Source organism: Saccostrea echinata, unplaced genomic scaffold, assembly GCF_033153115.1.
Source record: "Saccostrea echinata isolate AGI-Se365-2 ecotype Australia unplaced genomic scaffold, CSIRO_AGI_Sech_v1 ptg000009l, whole genome shotgun sequence".
In the NCBI taxonomy this organism is placed as follows: domain Eukaryota; kingdom Metazoa; phylum Mollusca; class Bivalvia; order Ostreida; family Ostreidae; genus Saccostrea; species Saccostrea echinata.
In genome coordinates this window covers 10,180,157-10,193,337 of record NW_026889758.1, presented here as the reverse complement: position 1 = coordinate 10,193,337, position 13,181 = coordinate 10,180,157, and the positions used below count along the sequence as shown (strand labels likewise).

The window sequence follows — 13,181 nt, the reverse complement described above, 5'->3', positions numbered from 1 at the left end:
ATTGAGAAAGCATTTGTCTTTGATGTAAAAAAGCCTACTCTGTCTGCTCTGTAATTTATCGTGAGGAAAGGTTGCATAAAAGTAATATATTTTGATACTATTGATGTTTTTAAAGTTTTGAGATTTTAAAATTTCCAAAACATATTTTGAGTTTTTTAGAATCCGTATTTGATTAACATCATGTCTTGAATAAGTTGTTGAATATTGCATTGATTTTTAATTTTTTTTACCGGTTGTAATAAAGTTGAATCTTTTAAAAGTTCAGTATCATTATGCAAGATGTGATTTATTTAAATGAATCACTTAATTGTTTTATAGTTACCGGGTAATATGTCGTTGCAAGTATGCTGCAAGAAATATAAAGTTACAAAGAACATCTAAACAATTAATGCAGTTGAGGAAGTTCTGTTTCTAGCAACTAAAAAATTACATGCCAACTTTTGAACTGTTTCATTATATACTTTGAAAGATTGCTTTAATTATTTCATACAAATTGAATTTCCTGGTGAGAAAAGAATTACAATTCCTCAGTGATGCATTTGCCCTTTTTAACCAGTATATCAGAATGACTAATTGTACAATAAAATCAACATGATCAAGACATTTCAGAAGTTCTTTGAATAACCTATCACAATTCAAGTTGTTATAAAAGTTTTTGAATAAAGTGCTTGTTACTTTTAACTCATTTCAGTTATAACTCCTTTTTTGGTACAAAATGATTTGTAGATCCCATAAAAATTAATTAAATTTCCCTAGAATTTTTGAATTGCCCGTGTGCTGCTTTTAAGGGAAAATGTTGCAAATGGGCCAAACACGAAAAAGAAGACCTTGACACTTTGTCAGAATGGGTTAAGGGCATCAGATGGATGTTGAAATCTCGCATTAAGCGATTGAGGGGCTGTATGAAAACTATTTATCATTTTGTCTTTAATAACTCAGAAGTGAAAAAGGAATTAGATAAATTACACGATCAGTATGTACTGGTCCAAGCTGACAAAGCTGGTAACAACATAGTCTTTGTTTGTAAAGCTCATTATTTGAATTGTATTTTAGAGGATCTAGGATTGAATTCTACGGGTGAAAATCCAATTTACACTCATACCTCCCTTTCTTCAAAATCATATGTCCGTTTTAGATATTTTTAATATTCCCAACAATCAAATTTAGAATTCGAATTACCATTCCTTTACTGGATTCCTAAACTTCATAAAAATCCTTACAAACAAAGATACATATAGCAGGTTCCAGTAAATGTTCTACCAAGCCTCTTTCTTTACTCCTCACTAAAATATTTACTGTAATGAAGGAGAAACTTCAGAAGTACTGTACAACAGTATATTCGAGAAGTGGTGTAGGTCAGATGTGTATGCTTGAAAACTCCAAGGAATTTTTGGAAAATTTGAAATCACAGAATTTTACTAAAATCAATAGCATCAAAACGTACGACTCTTCAACACTTTATACAACCATTTCCCACGATAAATTGAAGTCCAGGCTTTTTGACATCATAGCTGCTGTTTCAATAAAATGGAACTTGTAAATATACTTACCTTGTCATTGGTCATTTACAAAATTATTTTGTTAAAAAGCACTCTGATTGTACACACAAGTACTCTGAAGTTGATATTAAAAGGATGCTTGAGTTTCTGATTGACAATATCTATGTGGTTTTTATTCAAAAACTTCTACATGAGAAGAAGAAAACACTTGCTGTGGCCTTCAACTCGACATTTCGATATATCGACGACGTATTATCAATAAACAATAGTTACTTCCATTCATATATCGACTCGATATATCCTAGGGAGCTTGAAATAAAAGACACCACAGATTCTGACACATCTGTTTCATATTTAGATATCTTACTAGAAAAAGAAGTTAATGGTAGCCTAACAACAAAGCTATATGATAAACGTGATAACTTTTCAATCGTCAACTTCCCTTACTTATGTAGCAATATACCCTTATCACCTGCATATGGGGTTTATGTCTCTCATTTGATTCGATACGCAAGAGCATGCTCTATGTATGAACAATTTCTAAAACAAGGCAAGCTTTTGACAAACAAGTTGATGAAACAAGGATATCAACAGTCTCGTTTGAAGTCATCTTTTTGCTAGTTTTATGGCCGATATAATTACCTTGTCAGCACATACAACCTATCTTTGAGTGAAATTCTGATTGACCTTTTTCATACTAATTGTTAGGCCATTATTTATACACAGAACTGTCCACGGATTTTTCGGTTTTTTTATTAGCTCACCTGAGCCGAAGGCTCATTTTGTCGGTAGTCCGTCTGTCCGTCTGTAAACTTTTCACATTTTCGACTTCTTCTCAAGAACCACTGGGCCAATTTCAACCAAACTTGCCACAAAGTATCCTTGGGTGAAGGGGATTCAAGTTTGTTCAATTGAAGGGCCACGCCCTCTTTCAAGGGGAGATAATAAAGAATTAGTGAAAAATTAATAGCATCTTTTAAAAATCTTCTTCTCAAGAACCACAAAGCCAGGGAAGATGAAACTCATGTGGAAGCATCCTCAGGTAGTGTAGATTCAAGTTTGTTCAAATCATGACCCCCGGGGGTAGGGCGGGGCCACAATGGAGGATCAAAATTTTACATAGAAATATATAGGAAAAACCTTTAAAAATCTTCTTCTCAAGAACAGCAAAGCCATGATGAGTCATATTGATATGGAAGCATCATCAGGTAGTGTAGATTCAAGTTTGTTCAAATCATGACCACCGGGGGTAGGGCGTTGCCACAATGGAGGATCAAAGTTTTACATAGAAATATATAGGAAAAATCTTTAAAAATCTTCTTCTCAATAACAGCAAAGCCATGATGAGTCATATTTATATGAAGCATCCTCAGGTAGTGTAGATTCAAGTTTGTTCAAATCATAATCCCCGGGGGTAGGGCGGGGCCACAATGGAGGATCAAAGTTTTACATAGAAATATGTAGGAAAAATCTTTGAAAATCCTCTTCTCAATAACAGCAAAGCCTTAATTGGTCATATTTATATGAAAGCATCCTCAGGTAGTGTAGATTCAAGTTTGTTCAATCCTGACCCCCCGGGGGTAGGGCGGGGCCACAATGGAGGATCAAAGCTTTACATAGAAAAATATAGGAAAAATCTTCTTCTCAGGAACAGCAAAACCCTGATTGATCATATTTATGTGGAAGTATCCTCAGGTAGTGTAGATTCATGTTTGTTCAAAACATGACCCCCTGGGGTAGGGTGGGGCCACAATGGAGGATAAAAGTCTGAAATAGAAATATATAGTAAGATATCTTCTGATGAAGAACTGCAAAGCCATGATTAGTCATTTTGATATGGAAGCATCCTCAGGTAGTGTAGATTCAAGTTTGTTAAAATGATGACCCCAGGGGATAGGGATGGGCCATAATGGGGGATCGAAAATTTTACATAGGAACATATAGGAAAATATCTTCTTCTCAAGAACTGAAAATCATGTTTAGTCATTTTGATATGGATGCATCCTCAGGTAGTGTAAATTCAATTTTGTTCAAATGATGACCCCCGAGGGTAGGGTGGGGCCCAATAGGGGGATCGAAAGTTTTTCATAAGAACATATAGAAAAAAATTTCTTCTCAAGAACAGAAAAGCTATGTTTAGTCATATTGATATGGAAGCATCCTCAGGTAGTGTAGATTCAAGTTTGTTCAAATGATGACCCCTGGGATAGGGAGGAGCCACAATGGGGGATCAAATTTTTATAAAGGAATATATGAGAAAATTTTTTAAAAATCTTCTCAAGTACATCAAAGCCATTTGTTATATTGACATGGAAGCATCAGCAGGTAGTTTAAAATTCAAGCCCCCTCCCTCCCCCCCCCCCCAATCTTTTCAGTACTGAACTGATTTGCTTTTGCCTTGCCAATGTGCTCAGGTGAGCGATGTGACCCATGGGCCTCTTGTCATGACAAGGAGCTCACGGCGGGTGTGACAGGTCGGCAGGGGATGCTGACTCCTCCATGGCACCTGATCCCACCTCTAAATTTAGAGGTCCGTGTTTGCTCTGCTCCAAATTCGTATCGTTTCATTGGACTTACGAGATTGAATACTGTGCATTATCTTCATATTTCATTTCATGATCAAATATTCCACTTAAAAAAAAATTAAAATAACCCCAAATCAATTTATTCATGTATATATTTTAATTCAATAATGTTTAAAAATCTCTTTTACAGAAGCGGTTGTTCAGGTTACACCGTCACACACGTTAACTGAATACCATCATCCTGTAAAAACACGATATAATTAAAATCGATTAACAAATGTATGAGTAAAATTCAAAGTACTTAAGCATAACATTTTTAGCTTAGCTAAAACTTCAAAAGAGGTTTTCACAAATGTCAAAGATCCATCTGTTTGTCCGTCAGTAAACTTACATTACATTTTCGACTTCTTTTAAAGAACAACTGGGACAATTTAAACCAAAGTTGGCACAGATCATCCTTCGGTTAAATAAATTCTAAAGAAGTACGCACGCTAACTCTCGATTCCCGCCTACATTTTATACCCATCTAATTCAGTATAAATGGCATTTTGGCCATTAAAACTTTTTTGAATGCAAAGAATAGTTCATTAGTAATTGATTAATAATTTTAAAACCAACGTCAAAAAGATAATTCCCTTTTTTACAACTCTTTTCATAAGGGGGGTAGAAAATTTTATGCATTGAAATCAGGATTTAAAACATCACAAAATTTCAAATATGCACGGAAATGAATAAATAACCCTTAAATCTTTCCGTTTGTTAAAATTATGTAAAATTCAAAGTATAAGATTGATAAAGTACATTTTTTAACTTGCTATCTCGTTAAAAATTGGTTATAAAATGACCATTTTTACTGGGTTTTTTTTTGTCTGTAAACATATGTCCCCCCCCCCCCCGAAACACAAAAAGCTTTGGTGTGAATTTGTGAAATAACAATCCATATTACCTGTAAACAGAAATTTTTGTTTCACGGGGGGGGGGGGGGGATGTTTTTAAAATATTTTCCGTTTTCCGTTGATTTCTATAGTGAAAAACACAAGTTTTACCAAAATTTTAGAGTCATCTCTCTTTGTTTTCCCAAATAAGCTATGTTTTATGAAAATTCATATAAATATCTATGTTAATATAAAAAAATCGTTCAAATAATTCACTTTTGAAAATTGACTTGGAGGTAGGCGGGAGAACAATACTATCGTTCGCAGTTCTTATACAAATGATGGGCGAAACTTTCTCCCAAGGGGAGATGATCAAGAAAAGGCAAAAATAGGAAGGGTTAAATTAAAATTCTTCTCAAGAATCACTCGGCCAGAAATTGTGAAACTTACAAGAAAAGTTTCCTGAGGTAGTGTAGATTCAAATCATGGCCCCCGGACATAGGATGGGGAAACAATAGGGATCAAAGTTTTACATTGAAATATAAAGCAAAATTTTAAAAAATTCTCAAGAACCACGGAACCAGAAAAGATAAAACTAATGTTAAAGCTTCCCGAGGTAGTGTAACAAATCTAAATTCTTCAAATCATGAGGGTTAGGGTGGGGCAACAATAGGGGGTCACAATTAAACTTTTGAATATATACGATAATCTTTGAAAATCTTCTTATCAAGAACCACTGGACCAGAAAAGATGAAACATATGAAATTTTTATGAGGTAGTGTTAATTCTAAATTGTTCAATCATAGCCCCTGAGGGTAGGGTGGGGTAACAATAAATATTAAAATATATGGGGAAGATCTTTAAAATATTTTTTCAAGAACTATTGGACCTGGAAAGATAAAACTTAAATGAAAGTTTCCTGATGTAGTGTGGAGTTTAAATCGATAATATCATGGCCCTCGGGGTAGGGTCGGGGCGGGGCCACAATAGGGGATCTTTTTTTTTTTTTTTTTTTTTTTTTTTTTTTTTTTGGACATTTCAATATACAGTTTATATGAAAAATCTCTAAAAACCTTTTTCTCAAGAATCATCGGAAAGATGATACTTTGTTGTAAACTCCCTAGCAATGTAGATTCTAAATTGTTCAAATCATTGCCCGCAAGGCCGGATGGGGCCACAATAGAAGATCGATTTTTTTTTTTACAAAATCTTCTCAATTGACCTGAAAAGTGGAAACATGGGAAAGCTTCCTAATATCATGTAAATTTTCAGTTGTTCAAAACATGACCCCCAGGGGTAAGATGGTACCATAGTAGGGTATGGAATTTTTATATGGGACTGTATGGGTTTTTTTTTTAAATCTCAAGAACAACAATAGATCCATTAATTAGCAAACATTCCGAAGTCGTAAGGATTCATTTTTCTTTAAATTATGGGTTTGAATTTGGTAATTTCGGGATCAAATTTTTTGTAATGCTTGGACAAGGAAAAGAATTTTCTTTTCCATAACTGCAAAGTCTTGTTAATCAGATTGATATTGAAGCTGTGGATTTAGAGGATTCAGAGTTAGGATGGGACCATAATATGGGATCATAATTTTTGCATGGAAATATGAAAATATTTTTGAAATCTTTTGAAGAGCAGCAATGCTATATTTACTCAGGTGAACACGTGTCCATGGCTCTCTTGTTTTCAAGGTAAGGATATGAAAATAAATAACGGTTTCACATAGTACAATCCCAAAGTACATCATGATCTTGTAACAGCACATCGAATGTCATCTGTTACTGATCATTTCTAGAGTCAGCATTTTTTTTCACCTTTCGTTGAGTAATAAAATAAGGTAAAAAATATATGCAAATACAAAGGCAAACTGGCTTTTTATTGTAAATCTCATGTTTGAAAAAAAAAAATCAATTAATTTTTAACATTTATTTATTGTAAAACAATGCATAAACCCTTATTCATGTAGGTATGTAGGCTTAATTCAAACTATGTATAGAACATAGAAAATGAATAAATACAGGCACTAAATTCATATTAAACTTCACATTTATTATATATTTCAGTACATTAAATCTTATTTTTTCCTACACCTATTTATTTTGATATAGATGCAGTTGTCTATGATATCAAAAAGCATAGTTATAGTTTTTATTTTTTTTTAACTTGTTAAAAGTTATTTATACTTTGTTTATTATTTGATCAGAAATACGAAACTGTTAGAAAACCAAGATTGTCCGAGTTATCATGAAGAGGCATTAAATATAATTTTTCAGTGCAGGTGTCAAAATTAAATTCCAAGGAAATTTTGTTCGAATTTAAACATAGTAAAAATGTAACCGGTTACAAATTCCCATCCCTTATATATATATATATATATATATATATATATATATATATATATATATATATATATATATATATATATATATATATATATATATATATATATATATATATGTGTGTGTGTGTGTGTGTGTGTGTGTGTGTGTGTGTGTGTGTGTGTGAGGGTGTGTGTGTGTGTGTGAGGGTGTGTGTGTGTGTGTGAGGGTGTGTGGGTGGGTGGGTGTATGTGTGAAGGTGCGCGTGTGTGTATTTATATATGAAAATTATTTTATTCTTATATTTTGAAAAAAGGAAGAAAAGATTTATTGTCATTTTATTCAGAATGGACAGGACTTTGTCCTCAGGAAAAATGGTAAAATATAAGCGATCATATTTAACATCATGTCAATCAGGAACAAGAATACAGTCGTATTTTCAACGTACGAAACGCATTGACTTGTTAATTTTTATTAATTGTTAATTAACTGTTATACATAATTTACATCAAAATGAGATAATCCTAATATAATTCTTTTAGTGATTGGCTTTCGTCGTTGATTCCATGTGAGGCATCCGGCAAACCATATGCGAATTGTAACCATTTGCGCACGCAAAAGCGACGTACCACTTTGTTTACTATGCAATGACAGCTTCACGTAAATCTCTCATAACATGTTAAGTACCAAGAAGCTTTTTTTTTTTTTTTTTTTTTTGAAAAAAAATGCATTTACTTTTAATATTATACAGTTACTTGGTGAATTAATTTACGTTTTCTTTATGTGCGGAAGAATTTCAAATCATTCCAAAACAGTAGTACACCTTTTCCCTTTGGAGAAAAATTAATTCGTTTGTTCGTGTTTCGAATAAAGTAAGTCGCACTCGTACATTAGTTTATTTGTTTATTGGACAACTGAGTATTCTTGGACATTCTGTGCCATTACATAGGCCACAAGTTTGACATCTGATTATAACTCTAAATATGCTTCCCGATCACTTCCTTTTAAAGAATACCTGTGTTAACTAACTTACCGTCTTCATATGTATATTCGGATAACAATTATAGTTATTTAAGATCATACCCTTAACAAACAGAAGAGCAACAGCTACGACTCCAAAAAGTAACACTGTACTGCCGTAAGTCAAGCGATAGGAAGTGTGACCTGATGATACAAGCATTCGATCAGTTTGCATGTACCACGGGTACGTGTGATCATCAGAAATCTCCGAATCATCTCTAACTGATCCCGGATGACTCTGACTGAAGACAAGGCAAACCCCTAGCAGTAAAAGTAAAACACGGTAGTCCCTCATCTGTAAATAATTTATATACATATATTCATATAGATAATTTGTCGGTGGATGAAAATCTAATTTCAGATAACCTGGAGATCTTTGATACAAGTTCTTATAACCTTTATTCAAATGCAATTTGCATTTTAAAGAACGTAAATTTCCGTTTGGTAAATTGATTCCTTTTTATATAGTACACTTAGGTTGAATTTTACTTTGTTACATTATCTGTTTGCAAACACCTAAGTAATAATGATGTTTTTAACCGAAAAAATTCAAGTTCCTCTCTGAAAAAGACATCTGCTTGAAGTCAACAATACCGATATGCATATTTCTTTTTTGACAAAATATATCAAAGAATTTATGTTTGGACTGAATATGGAAACTATCTGACTTTCATAAAATGTAATAAACTAATTTCTTCTCAATCTGTACAGTATGAAATGCCATACCTTGTCTTGTTTTTTTTCTTCAACGTCCTTCTAAATCGTCCTTTTATGTGATGTGTTTTGTTTATCTGTTACGTGCTTTTCAGATTTAGAAATATACATGTATGACAAAATTGCTATAAAAACAGTGGAAACGGCTGGATTTTATAAATTACGATCATAAAATTAGATGATGACTGATAAGCACTTTACATTCAAATAGAAATGATCACACGAAAAGGGTTTACTAATTTTGTCATTAAGTATACACGATAAAGGCTGAATAATTCCCGAGTGATCAATCCACAGCCAGAATCAAAATTCAGGGGCAAAAGATAGCATTAATAGAACAGTCATTTCATCTATGTACGCTCATTTTATAAGTAAAATTAACGAATATATATATATATATATATATATATATATATATATATATATATATATATATATATATATATATATATATATATATATATATATATATATATATATATATATATTTACATTTTCAATGTCTTTGTCATCATGAATCCAAAAAATAAGACAGTTATTCCTTAAATATATATATATATATATATATATATATATATATATATATATATATAAAGCACTAACAACCAACAACACTGTATATCCTAAGTGTCGGATCTACTAAGTAGATACAAGGTCACGGATGGAAATTTATATAAAGCACTAAAAATGACCAACGACACGAACAATAATAATTGTCAAATTTATGTGAACTTACCCAGAGTACACCCGATAGACCGGACGCAATTCATAGCGCTCCGGATTTCTTTGTTCACAACTGTTTATAAACTTCAAATTGAACATGTAATACTGTAAATATTTAGTGTTTGGTAGTTTAGTAGTAGTGCTAGTTGTTTTTGTTTCTCTATTTCCTTTGTTTTTATGACCGGAGGTACTTATGATTCTAAATTGTTCAGATTATAGCCCCCGGGGGTAGGGTGGATCCACAATAGGGAATCAAAGTTTTACATTGAAATGTATAGGAAAATACTTCAAAAATCTTCTCAATTATTAATATTCATCGGGCCAGAAAACTGAAATTTATATGGAAGCTTCCTAAGGTAGTGTAGATTTTGTTAAAATTATGACCCCGGAGGGTTGGGTAGGGCCACAAGAGGTACTACAAGGGGGGAATTTGGTGAAAAATAGCAGGGCCAAAGTTACTCAGGTGAGAGTTGTTGCCCTTGGGCCTCTTGTTATCCAACCAGTTGTACGTTTTCTGTCGTTGAGCCTTTGTGAGAAAATAGGGAACACACAAGATGGATAAAAATAATATCCAACCACAAACCTTTGGAGATCCCACATTTATCACATGTTTTACACATAGTAATCACATTTTTACACTGTTTCATATATATATGAATCTTTTTGTTTTAACCTTAACACTATCACGCAAAATCAATTGTGACGTTATAATTATGTGCTTTGAAAACGATATCATAAACGATATCATTACTATGACTGATTTATACTGTATAAAGGAGTAAACATCTATTAACAAAATTTATTTGTATCCTACAATTATTAGATTTATCGAATACAAACAATACAAAATAAACATTATATAGAATATACAAAGTGTAAAATACACAAAAAATGAAGCAAGCATTGATTGTAAATAATGAAATATAGAAAACAAATGGACATTTATTAAAACAAATGAAAAATCATAAAATACAAATAGAAAATATACAAGTGGTTATTTATAGAATGCAGCTGGGAAAATGTTAGAAATTCTAAAAAATTCTTGAAGTAATGGTAATGTAATGCATTACTTTACAATGTAATTCGCCCCAAGCCTGGTTAGAATTTAAATAAACTTTATACGATATAAATTGATAAATATGGAATACATGTACAAATAAAACATTCAATACATTTTGTGTCCTCTGTATTCATTTGATTAATCCGATCAAAATCGGCATAAATCAATGGCTTAACAATTTGTAAGGAAACATGTCAGTCAAAATGCAACCCACCGTTGTATTTACCATTGTTGTTGATTGCAACAACAAGATAATTTGAGAAATTTTGACTTTTAACAAGATTGTTAAAACCCCTTTACATCAACAAATTTATCGGTAGTTATCATCAGTCTAAAAAAATGATCGTCCTGAAAGCACGCTTTTTTGACCTGAGTTTGGAGACATAAAACAATATGCTGGTAGTAGTGGAATATTTTAGTACCTACGTGAATATGAGAAGTTGACGATGGAAAGCTAGAGTCATCCCATTTGTAATGTAGTTTAGTTGTTAGTTGGTCATTATTGCCTTAAGTAAGTAAAACATCCAAATATGAAACAGGTGTGACAGATACCATGATGCCTTTTATTTCGATTTCACCAGGTATATCGAGTCGACATAATATGTATATAATATTGTATATGTTGATGTAAAAAATTATTAATTGAAAAAAAAATTCTATTTGAGGATCCACATCTATTTTAATGTTGAATTGAAGGCACCAGCAAAACTTTTCTTCTCATATAGAAATTTTTTAATCAATTCTGCTTCGTAAGAATATATTTTTAACAAAGTAATTCTCTAGATAACCTATCAACAAAATCTGAAAATTTATGCGTTCATTTTATTGAAAAAGCAGTACTTTATATCAAATAGCTGGTCTTTAATTTATCGAGAGGAAAGGTTGTAGGAAACGCTAAAAAGTTATAAGGATTGATAGCCTTGATTTTGAAAAAAAAATGTGTTTGGGGTTTTTGAGAAGTCAATTTATCATTAAACATCAAACTACTTGCAAACTACTTATTTTGTTATAAATAAACTCTAGAATGCTCGAAATGAATATGATTTAAAAAAAAATTAACAACATTGGATGAAGAGGAAACATTATTTTCGATTCATAAATTTTCTTTAAAAACTATACGAAAAGGGCATAACCTTTGTTAATTTAATAAATTTTGGTAAAAATGTTCGTGCATTTTTTCTACTTTGAAGAAAGAAGTGAATTCAACTGTGTATAAGGATATTTATATATGCAGTAAAACCTTATATATCGAAGTTTTTTGTTTGTTTGTTTGTTTTGTTTTGGTTTTGGTTTTTGTTTTTTTTTTTTTTTTTGGTTGCTTTTTTTTGTTTTTTTAACAGATGTTTAGACTCATTTCAGAGTATGTTTCATTTTCTAGCCTCATAAAAATAACATTTAAGGGTAGCGGTTATCAAAACATAGGTCAAATTCAGTCTCTAAATCTTTATGGACATTTCATGATATTATATTTTGTATTTATGTACTAAATGAAATTATCCAAACATACAAAATCTTAATCTAAGGGAAATTTATTTAGTTTTATTTTTTTAAACTCTGTATTCACTATCTTTTAAATGCTAATATTGAGTACTCCGTTCCGTAGATTACTAGAGGAATACTGGATCACTAGACACGACCTTTCCTTATGGTTGCAACGACCACATAAATAATGTAGGGAATATTTCAAGCTCACATTGTGTCAACGTAAATATGATGGGACTTTTTAACAAAACACCTAGACGTAAGCATAGTCATGGACATTGGTCATACAATAAATCAATTATACATGATGTCCTTTGATTCACTTGAACCTTTCGTCAATAAACAATTAGATCTTCATCACATTCGCACTAAACTGTATTTGGTTTCATTGAAATTTTTGATTGGACTATTTCAAGAAGCTCAAGCAAATCTTTTCTTATATTCTTCAAATGCAGAATACAAACTAGTGTTTGTAATTATGGATGTTGCCCAGCAAAGGGCTCCTTTAGTCAACACGTGTGTCGGAAGATTAATTATTCTGACTCTTCCCGTCGGTTCCTTAAACTTGCCAACAAAGTAATAGATGCTGTGAACATAAGTAACATTCTTAATCATAAAAAAGTTCAGGCTTGTTTTCCACCCTATTTCAAATTGCAGTCTACACCCTGCATTTCCTACAGATATTACCAAACTGTTGCTTCCAAACTTTTCAATTAAAACAAACCCTACAGTGCCTAGATATTGAAATCTAAAACAAAATCCTCTCAAGTGTTCTTGCTCTTCTTCTTTCAACTACAGTCCCGCTGGACATGTCATTACTGGTGATGTTAATAAAGTTGAAGATGAAGACCTAAAATCAATCATCGTAAAAATTGCTAAATACAGGGAACTCCGGTCTTTCAATTGGCGTCTGAACTTCATTTCTATTTTGAGCTCTGTCTAAGATTATGCCAAGTATG

General features: G+C 32.1%; 1 long non-coding RNA gene across 1 annotated transcript; it reads right to left on the bottom strand.

The window, feature by feature from the left end:
* Positions 1 to 4,158: 4,158 nt before the first annotated feature.
* Positions 4,159 to 9,008, bottom strand: LOC133183275 (uncharacterized). The gene is made up of 3 exons (XR_009720618.1): positions 8,970 to 9,008; positions 8,307 to 8,538; positions 4,159 to 4,265 (listed from the first exon to the last, which is right to left on the bottom strand). It is a non-coding gene; the product is annotated as an uncharacterized LOC133183275 (long non-coding RNA).
* Between the last annotated feature and the right edge of the window lie 4,173 nt (positions 9,009 to 13,181).